The following is a 15,015-nucleotide window of genomic DNA, read 5'->3' on the forward strand; positions in this document are numbered from 1 at the left end:
AGACATCAGGAGTTAAAACAGAGATGATATATACTGCCTTCAGAAAGTATTCACACCCCTTGACTTTTTTCCCACGTGCTGTTGTGCTACAGCCCGCATGAGCTGTATATGAACCGGTGCACAACTGAGCAAGAGGACAAATACATTAGATGGTCTAGTTTGAGAAACAGACACCTCACAAGTATTCAACTGGCAGCTTCATTAAATAGTACCCGCAAAACACTCGTATCAACGTCAACAGTGAAGAGGCGACTCCGGGACGCTGACCGTCTAGGCAGAGTTGCAAAGAAAAAGCCATATCTCAGACGGGCCAATAGAAATAAAAGATTAAGATGGGCAACAAAAAAAACACTGACACTGGACAGAGGAACTCTGGAACACTTTGGGATGGTGTACCAATACAATGGTGACTTCAAAACAGTCGCAGAGTTGAATGGCTGTGATAGGAGAAAACTGAGGATGGATCAACAACATTGTAGTTATTCCACAATAGTAACCTTAATTGAAAGAGAAAAAAATGTGGCAAAGCAATTCACTTTTTGTCTTGAATACAAAGTGTTAAGTTTGGGGCAAATCCAATACAACACATGAGTGACTACCACTCTCCATATTTTCAAGCATACTTTTTTTTTTCTAAACCTAGAAAAGTCAGAAGAAATTATTATTTATAATGATGGCCTACCCTGGCCAAACCCTAACCTGTACAACACTGGGCCAAACCCTAACCTGTACAACACTGGGCCAAACCCTAACGACCCTGGCCAAACCCTAACGACCCTGGCCAAACCCTAACGACCCTGGCCAAACCCTAACCTGTACAACACTGGGCCAAACCCTAACGACCCTGGCCAAACCCTAACGACCCTGGCCAAACCCTAACCCTAACAACACTGGGCCAAACCCTAACCCTAACAACACTGGGCCAAACCCTAACGACCCTGGCCAAACCCTAACCTGTACAACACTGGGCCAATTGTGCACAGCCTTATGGGTCTACCAATCACAGCCGGTTGTGATACAGCCAGTTATCGAACCAAGGTCTGTAGTGAAGCCTCTATCACTGTGATGCAGTGTCTTAGACTGCTGCGCCACTCGGGAGCACTGGTGGCTGCATCATGTTATCTGTATATTTGTAATCATTAAGGACTGGGGAGTTTTTCAGGATAAAAACATAAACGGAATGTAACTTAAGCACAGGCAAAATCCTCGAGAAAAACCCGGTTCAGTCTTTTTTTCCACCAAACACTGGGAGACAAATTCAGTGTTCGGTAGGACAATAACCTAAAATACAAGGTCAAATCCACACTGGAGTTGCTTACCAATAAGACAGTTAATGTTCCTATGTGGCCCGAGTTACAGTTTGGACTTAAATCTACCTGAAAATCTATGGCAACACCTACAAATATAATAAAATATATAATATATGCCATTTAGCAGACGCTTTTATCCAAAGCGACTTACAGTCATGTGTGCATACATTCTACGTATGGGTGGTCCCGGGGATCGAACCCACTACCCTGGCGTTACAAGCGCCATGCTCTACCAACTGAGCTACAGGACCACTAGACAAATAGTTGTCTAGCAATGATCAAGAACCAATTAGACAGTTGAATCCGTTGTTTGAATTCAGGCTGTAACACAACAACATGTGGAATAAGACAAGGGGTGTGAATACTTCCCGAAGGCCACTGTATACCACATTTAGTCATGAATATATTGTAGATTCTGATGATCTGTTTACAATGGAGCTATAACCTGTGTCTATTCTGACATGTATGGAAGGGGTGGCAGCGTAGCCTAGTGGTTAGAGCGTTGGACTAGTAACCGGAAGGTTGCGAGTTCAAACCCCCGAGCTGACAAGGTACAAATCTGTCGTTCTGCCCCTGAACAGGCAGTTCCCAGGCTTTCATTGAAAATAAGAATATGTTCTTAACTGACTTGCCTAGTTAAATAAAGGTAAAATGTAATTTTTTTTTAAATAACCCATTTTTTTTTTAAATAACCCATTAAAGTATCTATGCAAGGTGCCATAACCCTTCAGTACACCCCCATGCCGTAACATAGTAAGCATACAAACAATTCAGCCTCTTGTAAAACAAACCTATTCACCTGTAACCTATAGTTTAAACAATATTGCATAAAATCAAAAAAGTAGCACATTTTGTTGTGTTGAACATCATAAGGGTAAATCGCCTATAGATATATTCGCATGTATCAGATTACCTATTAATTAACTTCTGTAAAAAAAAAAAAATCTACAATTGCGTAGGCATATTTCATCTACAGTGGGGTCCGAAATTATCAACGCCTTTGATAAAGATGAGCAATATTGACTGTATAAAATAAATAATTGAAATACAAAGCTATATTGTATGCTCAAAGAATGGTGGAAATGATATTATTTCATACTAATCACATTGCTCAGAGAAAGAGATTTTGTTCAACATGTAATACTTTTTCTGTCAAAAAGGTAGTCATAAAATTATTGACATCCCTAAAGATTTGTAAAAAAATTAAGTTGTCAAAAGTTGAGTATTTGGTCCCATATTCCTAGCACTAATTATTGCTATTGTGACTCTACAAACGTATTGTGACTCTAAAAACGTATTGTGACTCTAAAAACGTATTGTGACTCTAAAAACGTATTGTGACTCTAAAAACGTATTGTGACTCTAAAAACGTGTTGGATGCATTTGCAGTAAATTTTTGTTTGTGTTTCAGATTATTTTGTGCCCAATAGAAATGAATGGTAAATAATGTATTATGTCATTTTGAAGTCATTTTTTTTTATTGTAAATAAGAATATAATGTTTCTAAGCACCTCTACATTAATCTGGATGCTATTATGATTACGGATAGGCCTACAATCTTGAGTGAATCGCTAATAATGATGAGTGAGAAAGTTTCAGAGTGTCAAAGAATATACCCCCAAGACATGCTAACCTTCTTTGTTATTGGTAATGGTGAGAGGTTAGCATGTCTTAGGGGTATGAACTTTTTCACTCTGTAACTTTCTCACTCACTATTATTAGCAATTCACTCAAGATATAGGCCTATCTTTATTCACAATTAATTCTGGATTATCCATAATCATGGAAGCATCCACATTAATGTGGAAGCATTTCGAAACATATTAGTATAATAAAATAATTTTGACCCCTACCTTTCTGAGAAAAACAAGTATTACTTGTTAAACAAAATATATTTATTTGAGAAATTGTACTAGTATGAAAAAATATAATTTCCCATTTTTGGGGAGCATACAATATTGCTCAGAATTTGAATAATTTATTTTAAAGAGTCATTATTGCTCATCTTTATCAATGTTGTCTCTAATTTTTATAACACTGTCTTGCATATAGCTTTCTCTAGACTTCTTTAAATGATGAGTATTATACTTGTATTTGTTATTAGACTTGTATTTGTTATTCTTGACCACAAAACAAAAATGACTTCACCAATTTGTTACTGTTCGTTTTTGCTGGAAATTGTGGACACCGCTCACCGCACACACATTCTTTCACACAGATCACCCTCGCTTAGGAGGCGCCTCTCTCCGTCCGTTCCCGTGCTAGTCCAATGGAACAAAGACCAGCCTTATCAATGTATGCTTTCCTACTAGCCAATGGCGCGACTCCTCATAGCTCACATGACAGATTCCTCTCGCGTCTCTCCACACAGCGTTCAATCGCGGGATTCTAGCGTCACTGAAGAACCGAGTCCGGCGCGGCAGGACGTCAACGACAGCGCAACAATTATTAGGTATGAAGACAAGTTTTCAAGGGACCAGACACATTTTCGAATGGACTGACTGTTGGCAGCGGAAATTCTTGAGCCGTACGATACTATGAGTCATCTTCAGTCATCATCTTCTAAAATGAACCGTACGTAAGTGTTTTTATTACTTCACTCAGATTTATTTTTGATGATGCGCGCCTATCAATGGTGACTCATTTCATGTCTTGTTTAAAAAAAGTTGAGCCATTTCTGTTTTTTGCTCTTCACACCTTGCACCCCACGTACTGTGTTTGCACGTTGAGAGAACAATTTAGTCATTTCTAAAATACATGTATTTTATTTATATAATGGTATAATTAATCCGTATACTTTGAGGTTCACGCCTATAGGCGTACCCTACCACCCCCGTGGTTTTGGTTAGAAACAGTCCGTGAAAGGTAGCCTAAGTGCTCTGATTTTGACAGGATATATGTTAGGGCATGACAGCTTGAATAAAGGCCCGCCAAACACGCTGACCCTAAAAGACCGTACAGGGCTGTCCAACCGGTCGACATGGCTGAGTGAGGGCAATTAACCCAAGTTTCCAACAAGAGGACATGGAGCACCTGAGGGGCAAAGCTCAGCAACAGGGATGAGAGAAAGGGTGTATCATTCTCCGATTTCATTCTCCATTTCCATGCCAAATATTCTGACAAAACTACCCTTAAATTTTGATATCTTTTTAAAGCTCAGTTATAAGAAGACTGAAGTCGGCAGTATTGGCTCGCCTACAAGAGTGTTCTCTCTGTCTCACTACCAAACGTGCCTTTGCTTGAGAGGGATCACATTCCAATCAAATGGAAAAGACAGGCTATATGAGGTTATGTTATAACCCTATGATTGATTTCAACACAGAAGGGAGTGAAAAAATTATAGATTTTGAGTCTCAATAAAAACGCTCTGAAATCGAGACATTTAAGGATCTTAGAAAATAACAGGAAATGAGATGTTTTGAAAGGCTTCAGATGGTTTTAACTAGATCTATAAAAATGTATTTGTCCCATTCCCGGGGGGAAAGAAAGGGGGTGAATGCGAGAAAAACAACCCAACACAGAAAGTCACTCCAGTGGAAGATGCCTAATCAAATGTTTATAACCTCATTGTTTCCCTCCCTGCTTGCAGCTGGTAGGCTCCTTCTTCTTTGTCTGGTTCTTCTGTTATGTACACCTCACCCAACTGCCGCCAACTGCCGCCTCGAGACACCTGAAAGATAATGTTCCAGTCAGTCTGGAGAACAGCCAGTTGTTTTATATGCCCCCCCCCTACTGCTGCCCCTGTCTGCCTGCCTGTGTTTGTCTGCCTATCTTTTTGCTTGTCTGTTTGCCTGTCTGCCTCCTTCCTCCATCCACAATCAAGGAGCCAGCACGCTATGCTTGCGGGTGGCCAGTTCCGCTGTCGTTGTATATGGCAGGGGATGGAGACACACACACACACACACACACACACACACACACACACACACACACACACAGAGAGAGAGGAGTAAGGGAACATGAAAGACAACACTGTTACTGTTGAGAGTGTGTGTGTTCTACCATACTCTTTCAGCAAGGCTGTGAAACATAGTTAAACAGCACCTAGGTTTTTAATTTTTTTTTTAATGCAAACGGAGTTGAGGGCTTATTCACACACAGTATGGCAGATTATTTAAAAAAAAAATATTTTTATTTTTTTTATTTTTTGGGATCATTAGCCTACACATTCTGTCTCATTCCACGGCATAAAGGCATTATTTACCCTTGCACCTCATGCTCTTGCATGCGTACCTGGATCATGTTGTCTTAATCGGAACCTGTCCCTGTTTCAGTACTACATTGGTGGTTATACTCAGGCCTTTTGAAGACAGGTGTCACGTTCTAAACGATTTGGCCACACTCACTGCTATAAGCGAATGTCTATCACCTGGGGCTGAACGCTAGGGCATGGAGGGTTCTAATGAGTAAAAGGCTGACTTACCAAGCTCTCATTAGGACTTGCGAGTTCATGAAAAACCCTTCAATGGAAAAATTGTCTTTGGTTGAAAGGAGCTTTTGTGAAGCCTAAAATATGGACTTTTTCACCCACAAACTTCCATTTTAGCCTGCTTTAATCTCATAACGACAAGCCTATATCTGTTACGGGAGGGATTTTTGTTTTTCTCCTTTGTGGTCACACGTCTTTCTTCTTGGAATGCCTTCGTTGATCTGTCGTCTGAGGAATGCTGAATGATGGGCTAGCTTTATGGAAAATGGCTGATTTGAGTGGTCTGCGTGTGACACTCACAAAATGGCTGATTTTAGTGGTCTGCGTGTGACACTCACAAAATGGCTGATTTGAGTGGTCTGCGTGTGACACTCACCAAATGGCTGATTTGAGTGGTCTGCGTGTGACACTCACCAAATGGCTGATTTGAGTGGTCTGCGTGTGACACTCACCAAATGGCTGATTTGAGTGGTCTGTGTGTGACACTCACAAAATGGCTGATTTGAGTGGTCTGTGTGTGACACTCACAAAATGGCTGATTTGAGTGGTCTGTGTGTGACACTCACAAAATGGCTGATTTGAGTGGTCTGTGTGTGACACTCACAAAATGGCTGATTTGAGTGGTCTGTGTGTGACACTCACCAAATGGCTGATTTGAGTGGTCTGCGTGTGACACTCACAAAATGGCTGATTTGAGTGGTCTGCGTGTGACACTCACAAAATGGCTGATTTGAGTGGTCTGTGTGTGACACTCACAAAATGGCTGATTTGAGTGGTCTGTGTGTGACACTCACCAAATGGCTGATTTGAGTGGTCTGCGTGTGACACTCACCAAATGGCTGATTTGAGTGGTCTGCGTGTGACACTCACCAAATGGCTGATTTGAGTGGTCTGCGTGTGACACTCACCAAATGGCTGATTTGAGTGGTCTGCGTGTGACACTCACCAAATGGCTGATTTGAGTGGTCTGCGTGTGACACTCACCAAATGGCTGATTTGAGTGGTCTGCGTGTGACACTCACCAAATGGCTGATTTGAGTGGTCTGCGTGTGACACTCACCAAATGGCTGATTTGAGTGGTCTGCGTGTGACACTCACCAAATGGCTGATTTGAGTGGTCTGCGTGTGACACTCACCAAATGGCTGATTTGAGTGGTCTGCGTGTGACACTCACAAAATGGCTGATTTGAGTGGTCTGCGTGTGACACTCACAAAATGGCTGATTTGAGTGGTCTGCGTGTGACACTCACAAAATGGCTGATTTGAGTGGTCTGCGTATGACACTCACAAAATGGCTGATTTGAGTGGTCTGCGTGTGACACTCACAAAATGGCTGATTTGAGTGGTCTGCGTATGACACTCACCAAATGGCTGATTTGAGTGGTCTGCGTGTGACACTCACAAAATGGCTGATTTGATTGGTCTGCGTGTGACACTCACAAAATGGCTGATTTGAGTGGTCTGCGTATGACACTCACAAAATGGCTGATTTGAGTGGTCTGCGTATGACACTCACAAAATGGCTGATTTGAGTGGTCTGCGTGTGACACTCACCAAATGGCTGATTTCAGTGGTCTGTGTGTGACACTCACAAAATGGCTGATTTGAGTGGTCTGTGTGTGACACTCACAAAATGGCTGATTTGAGTGGTCTGTGTGTGACACTCAGAAAATGGCTGATTTGAGTGGTCTGTGTGTGACACTCACCAAATGGCTGATTTGAGTGGTCTGCGTGTGACACTCACCAAATGGCTGATTTGAGTGGTCTGCGTGTGACACTCATAAAATGGCTGATTTGAGTGGTCTGTGTGTGACACTCACAAAATGGCTGATTTGAGTGGTCTGTGTGTGACACTCACCAAATGGCTGATTTGAGTGGTCTGTGTGTGACACTCACAAAATGGCTGATTTCAGTGGTCTGTGTGTGACACTCACCAAATGGCTGATTTGAGTGGTCTGCGTGTGACACTCACCAAATGGCTGATTTGAGTGGTCTGCGTGTGACACTCACCAAATGGCTGATTTGAGTGGTCTGCGTGTGACACTCACAAAATGGCTGATTTGAGTGGTCTGTGTGTGACACTCACAAAATGGCTGATTTGAGTGGTCTGTGTGTGACACTCACAAAATGGCTGATTTGAGTGGTCTGCGTGTGACACTCACAAAATGGCTGATTTGAGTGGTCTGCGTGTGACACTCAGAAAATGGCTGATTTCAGTGGTCTGTGTGTGACACTCACAAAATGGCTGATTTGAGTGGTCTGTGTGTGACACTCACCAAATGGCTGATTTGAGTGGTCTGCGTATGACACTCACTAAATGGCTGATTTGAGTGGTCTGTGTGACACTCACCAAATGGCTGATTTGAGTGGTCTGCGTGTGACACTCACCAAATGGCTGATTTGAGTGGTCTGCGTGTGACACTCACAAAATGGCTGATTTGAGTGGTCTGTGTGTGACACTCACAAAATGGCTGATTTGAGTGGTCTGTGTGTGACACTCACAAAATGGCTGATTTGAGTGGTCTGCGTGTGACACTCACAAAATGGCTGATTTCAGTGGTCTGCGTGTGACACTCAGAAAATGGCTGATTTCAGTGGTCTGTGTGTGACACTCACAAAATGGCTGATTTGAGTGGTCTGTGTGTGACACTCACCAAATGGCTGATTTGAGTGGTCTGCGTATGACACTCACTAAATGGCTGATTTGAGTGGTCTGTGTGACACTCACAAAATGGCTGATTTGAGTGGTCTGCGTATGACACTCACAAAATGGCTGATTTGAGTGGTCTGCGTATGACACTCACAAAATGGCTGATTTGAGTGGTCTGCGTATGACACTCACAAAATGGCTGATTTGAGTGGTCTGCGTGTGACACTCACCAAATGGCTGATTTGAGTGGTCTGTGTGACACTCACAAAATGGCTGATTTGAGTGGTCTGCGTATGACACTCACCAAATGGCTGATTTGAGTGGTCTGTGTGACACTCACAAAATGGCTGATTTGAGTGGTCTGCGTATGACACTCACAAAATGGCTGATTTGAGTGGTCTGCGTATGACACTCACAAAATGGCTGATTTGAGTGGTCTGCGTATGACACTCACAAAATGGCTGATTTGAGTGGTCTGCGTGTGACACTCACCAAATGGCTGATTTGAGTGGTCTGTGTGACACTCACAAAATGGCTGATTTGAGTGGTCTGTGTGACACTCACAAAATGGCTGATTTGAGTGGTCTGCGTATGACACTCACCAAATGGCTGATTTGAGTGGTCTGTGTGACACTCACAAAATGGCTGATTTGAGTGGTCTGCGTATGACACTCACCAAATGGCTGATTTGAGTGGTCTGTGTGACACTCACAAAATGGCTGATTTGAGTGGTCTGCGTATGACACTCACAAAATGGCTGATTTGAGTGGTCTGCGTATGACACTCACAAAATGGCTGATTTGAGTGGTCTGCGTGTGACACTCACAAAATGGCTGATTTGAGTGGTCTGCGTGTGACACTCACCAAATGGCTGATTTGAGTGGTCTGTGTGACACTCACAAAATGGCTGATTTGAGTGGTCTGTGTGACACTCACAAAATGGCTGATTTGAGTGGTCTGCGTATGACACTCACCAAATGGCTGATTTGAGTGGTCTGTGTGACACTCACAAAATGGCTGATTTGAGTGGTCTGCGTATGACACTCACCAAATGGCTGATTTGAGTGGTCTGTGTGTGACACTCACAAAATGCTCATTCTACAATCAGGTGAAATAAAAATCCACCTACACTATTCCACGTCATGGAATTTTTTTCCCTAACATTTCTGAGTGACCACTGTGTATTCTATTTTTGAAACAAGATACAAATCTTACTTTGATCAAATTAAGACTTATATGATTGATTTTACTTTCTTGCAACCAAGCTTTTAAATTCCATATTCAAACCTTTTGCACATGTTTTAAGAGTATGTATAATGTACAGGAAATGGATCTCCTCTATTGAAAGAATAATCCCCAAGCCTACAAAGTAAGGAACATGTGTGATAGGCTATGGAAAATATGAGGGCAGCTGGAAATGAAAACAATCTGTTTTTCTAATGTCTACTTTGAGTGTCATGGCATTAATTAAGGACACTCCTAGATCTGGCCTCCGCTAAATCCCAAATAGAACCCTAGCCCCTATAACAGTGGTCACCAACTTTTTCTAAGTCAAGATCTGGATGACCCAGACTATTTGCCCCCCCCTTTTTTACACTGCTGATACTCTCTTTATTATCAATGCATAGTCACTTTAACTCTACTTGCATGTACATATTACCTCGACTAACCGGTGCCCCCGCACATTGACTCTGTACTGGTACCCCCCTGTATATAGCCTCCACATTGACTCTGTACCGGTACCCCCTGTATATAGCCTCCACATTGACTCTGTACTGGTACCCCCTGTATATAGCCTCCACATTGACTCTGTACTGGTACCCCCCTGTATATAGCCTCCACATTGACTCTGTACCGGTACCCCCTGTATATAGCCTCCACATTGACTCTGTACCGGTACGCCCTGTATATAGCCTCCACATTGACTCTGTACCGGTACGCCCTGTATATATCCTCCACATTGACTCTGTACCATAATACCCTGTATATAGCCTCCACATTGACTCTGTACCATAATACCCTGTATATATCCTCCACATTGACTCTGTACCATAATACCCTGTATATAGCCTCCACATTGACTCTGTACTGGTACCCCCTGTATATAGCCTCCACATTGACTCTGTACTGGTACCCCCTGTATATAGCCTCCACATTGACTCTGTACTGGTACCCCCCTGTATATAGCCTCCACATTGACTCTGTACCGGTACCCCCTGTATATAGCCTCCACATTGACTCTGTACCGGTACCCCCTGTATATAGCCTGCACATTGACTCTGTACCGGTAACCCCTGTATATAGCCTCCACATTGACTCTGTACCGGTACCCCCTGTATATAGCCTCCACATTGACTTTGTACCGGTACCCCCTGAATATAGCCTCCACATTGACTCTGTACCGGTACTCCCTGTATATAGCCTCCACATTGACTCTGTGCCGGTACCCCCTGAATATAGCCTCCACATTGACTCTGTACCGGTACTCCCTGTATATAGCCTCCACATTGACTCTGTGCCGGTACCCCCTGAATATAGCCTCCACATTGACTCTGTGCCGGTACCCCCTGAATATAGCCTCCACATTGACTCTGTACCGGTACTCCCTGTATATAGCCTCCACATTGACTCTGTGCCGGTACCCCCTGAATATAGCCTCCACATTGACTCTGTGCCGGTACCCCCTGAATATAGCCTCCACATTGACTCTGTACCGGTACATTTACATTACATTTAAGTCATTTAGCAGACGCTCTTATCCAGAGCGACCCCCTGTATATAGCCTCCACATTGACTCTGTGCCGGTACCCCCTGAATATAGCCTCCACATTGACTCTGTACCGGTACTCCCTGTATATAGCATCGCTACTGTTATTTTACTGCTGCTCTTTAATTATTTGTAACTTTTTTTATTTTCCATTTTTTACTCATCTATTTTTTTTACTTAACCAACAATGCAGTTTTAAGAAAAATAAATGTTAAGGTCTTTTAAGTAAGTATAAAGGTAAATGTTGTATTCAGCACACGTGACAAATAAAACATTTGATTTGATCACTTTCTGAGTCAAAAAGCAAGCCAGCCTCTTCATCTCCCAATTTTTTTTTTAAGAACATTGATTTGCTCTATAAGATAGGGCAGCAGATAGCCTAGCGGTTAGCGTTGGGCCTGAAGATAGGGCGGCAGATAGCCTAGCGGTTAGCGTTGGGCCTGAAGATAGGGCGGCAGATAGCCTAGCGGTTAGCGTTGGGCCTGAAGATAGGGCGGCAGATAGCCTAGCGGTTAGCGTTGGGCCTGAAGATAGGGCAGCAGATAGCCTAGCGGTTAGCGTTGGGCCTGAAGATAGGGCAGCAGATAGCTTAGCGTTGGGCCAGTAACCAAAATATTTTTTGAATCCCGAGCCGACTGGCTGATCCCTGGCCGTGACCCCACTCTCCGAGGGTGTCTCATGGGAGTGGGATATACAAAAAACACATTTCTGTTTCACAACACACTGTACAGGTTACACACTTACAGGGTACACACTATGCATCTCATTTTTGCCCTATTAGTTTAGATGTTCAGTAAATTTGAATTATCTTGGTTGAGGTGGCAGGGTAGCCTAGTGGTTAGAGTGTTGGACCAGTAACCGGAAGGTTGCAAGTTCAAACCCCCGAGCTGACAAGGTACAAATCTGTAGTTCTGCCCCTGAACAGGCAGTTAACCCACTGTTCCTAGGCAGTCATTGAAAATAAGAATTTGTTCTTAACTGACTTGCCTAGTTAAATAAAGGTAAAATATATATATTTTTTTAGCTAAATTGTAATGAATAGGGATTTTTTGTTTCTTTTGGAAATTGATGTTGCACTGGATTTTGTGTTGCACCTTTTCATTCCGCATTCATCTTAACACAAAACCACATTGCATTAGGGGTAGGTCGTAAAATAGTAGTAATATTTGCTTATGCGAATCACTGTTTGCCAATGGTTATTGAGAATTATATGAAACGTTTTTTATGTATTTTGTAGCCAGTCTATAAATCTGTACTGAAATAAATTGTTATCTTTATTGCACGGTAATATAACACCCATGCTGCTGAGGACAAAGCAACAGTTAAGGATTTCATGATTGACCGATGTCACGGTCAGGAATGTAGTAACAAAACAATAATTTGATCGGTGCTTATATTTGTCCTAATTCACAAATGTACGAGTGTGTTTATTTATGTGTGAATTGGAGCAAAATATTTTTTTTTGCATATCTCGACTCCCCCTGAGACCTTCTCGGAGACCTGGGGTCACTGACTGTAAATGGAGGATTCATTCAATTACGGATGTGCACTTTCCTGGGAATAGTCTGCGGTCCATGAAGGGGTTAATTGTTTTAGAAAATGTTCTAAGGTGAGGATAATTGAGCTGCCGGTTGCTGCTTGTGTTATGGATTACTGCGTTTCTCCAAAAGAAAGAGAAGGAGAGGGGGAACGGGAGGGGAAAAAAGGCCCATATTGTGCCACGCCACCGCAGGGATTGTCTGGCCTCCCCAGGAGAGCGAGCAAGTCCCGTTTTAACCCCGTGGGGAGACCCTGACCTTGCATGCTCCTCCCTGCTCCAGGTGCAAGCCCTCTCTCCGCCTGAGCTCACACACACTGGAGAACCTGGGGGAAACACTGTGTGAACACACAGATCCTTTTCACATGTCTTCTCCTCTTTGTATCATTGTATTGGCTCGTGGTGAGGGTTCTAAACAGGAAGGTCTTAGTGTCATTGTATTGGCTCGGGGTGAGGGTTCTAAACAGGAAGGTCTTAGTGTCATTGTATTGGCTCGGGGTGAGGGTTCTAAACAGGAAGGTCTTAGTGTCATTGTATTGGCTCGGGGTGAGGGTTCTAAACAGGAAGGTCTTAGTATCATTGTATGGGCTCGTGGTGGGGGTTCTAAGCAGGAAGGTCATTGTTTTGGCTCGAGGTGAGGGTTCTAAACAGGAAGGTCTTAGTATCATTGTATTGGCTCGGGGTGAGGGTTCTAAACAGAAGGTCTTTGTGTCATTGCATTGGCTCGGGTGAGGGTTCTAAACAGGAAGGTCTGTCATTGTATTGGCTCGGGGTGAGGGTGCTAAGCAGGAAGTTCATTGTATTGGCCCTGGGTGAGGGTTCTAAGCAGGAAGGTCATTGTATTGGCTTGGGGTGAGGGTTCTAAACAGGAAGGTCTTAGTGTCATTGTATTAGTTTGGGGTGAGGGTTCTAAACAGGAAGGTCTTAGTGTCATTGTATTGGCTCGAGGTGAGGGTTCCAAACAGGAAAATCATTGTATTGGCTCGGGGAGAGGGTTCCAAACAGGAAGGTCATTGTATTGGCTTGGTGTGAGGGTTCCAAACAGGAAGGTCATTGTATTGGCTCGGTGTGAGGGTTCCAAACAGGAAGGTCATTGTATTGGCTTGGTGTGAGGGTTCCAAACAGGAAGGTCATTGTATTGGCTCTGGGAGAGGGTTCTTAGCAGGAACGGGGTGGTGATTTCTCCCGCATTCTCTTCTTTCAGTGGGTTGCCTAAACCCCACTCCATAGGCCCCTATATTCAAATAATGAAGAAAAACTCAGATGGTATGACATGGTGTAATAATCACAAGATCATAAAATCAGAGGCTTGTCATAATTATTCCACCGTTTGATAACGCCAGAGCAAATGAGCCCCTGGCCGTACACTGAGAGTCTGGGAAACAAGTTCAGGGAGTGAATATATTCAATAAATGAACAAAACAACAAATACCGACGTCAAATCAAAGTTTATTTGTCACGGGCTCCGAATACAGCAGGTGTTGTTCACCTTACAGTGAAATGCTTACTTTCAGGCTCTAACCAATAGTGCAAAAAAAGTATTGGGGGAACAATAGGTAAGTAAAGAAGAAAAAAAAGACAGTGAAAACAGTAGAGAGGCTCCATGCAGTAGAGAGCCTATATGCAGCAGAGAGGCTCCATGCAGCAGAGAGGCTCCATGCAGCAGAGAGGCTCCATGCAGTAGAGAGCCTATATGCAGCAGAGAGGCTCCATGCAGCAGAGAGGCTCCATGCAGCAGAGAGGCTCCATGCAGCAGAGAGGCTCCATGCAGCAGAGAGGCTCCATGCAGCAGAGAGGCTCCATGCAGCAGAGAGGCTCCATGCAGCAGAGAGGCTCCATGCAGCAGAGAGGCTCCATGCAGTAGAGAGCCTATATGCAGTAGAGAGGCTCCATGCAGCAGAGAGGCTCCATGCAGTAGAGAGCCTATATGCAGTAGAGAGGCTCCATGCAGTAGAGAGGCTCCATGCAGCAGAGAGGCTCCATGCAGCAGAGAGGCTCCATGCAGCAGAGAGGCTCCATGCAGTAGAGAGCCTCCATGCAGTAGAGAGCCTCCATGCAGTAGAGAGCCTCCATGCAGCAGAGAGGCTCCATGCAGCAGAGAGGCTCCATGCAGCAGAGAGGCTCCATGCAGCAGAGAGGCTCCATGCAGCAGAGAGGCTCCATGCAGCAGAGAGGCTCCATGCAGCAGAGAGGCTCCATGCAGCAGAGAGGCTCCATGCAGCAGAGAGGCTCCATGCAGCAGAGAGGCTCCATGCAGCAGAGAGGCTCCATGCAGCAGAGAGGCTCCATGCAGCAGAGAGGCTCCATGCAGTAGAGAGGCTC

At 43.8% G+C, this 15,015-nt stretch overlaps 1 long non-coding RNA gene across 2 annotated transcripts in view; it reads left to right on the plus strand.

The window, feature by feature from the left end:
* The first annotated feature begins 3,658 nt into the window (after positions 1 to 3,658).
* The window catches only part of LOC118401589 (uncharacterized), a 45,279-nt gene continuing 33,922 nt past the window's right edge, over positions 3,659 to 15,015 (plus strand). The window contains exon 1 of one of the 2 annotated variants that reach the window (XR_004829286.2): positions 3,659 to 3,888. This is a non-coding gene — a long non-coding RNA (uncharacterized LOC118401589). The remainder of the gene's footprint in view (positions 3,889 to 15,015) is intronic. The other variant, XR_004829287.2, reaches the window with a different exon arrangement.

This window comes from Oncorhynchus keta, chromosome 22, assembly GCF_023373465.1.
Source record: "Oncorhynchus keta strain PuntledgeMale-10-30-2019 chromosome 22, Oket_V2, whole genome shotgun sequence".
In the NCBI taxonomy this organism is placed as follows: Eukaryota; Metazoa; Chordata; class Actinopteri; order Salmoniformes; family Salmonidae; genus Oncorhynchus; species Oncorhynchus keta.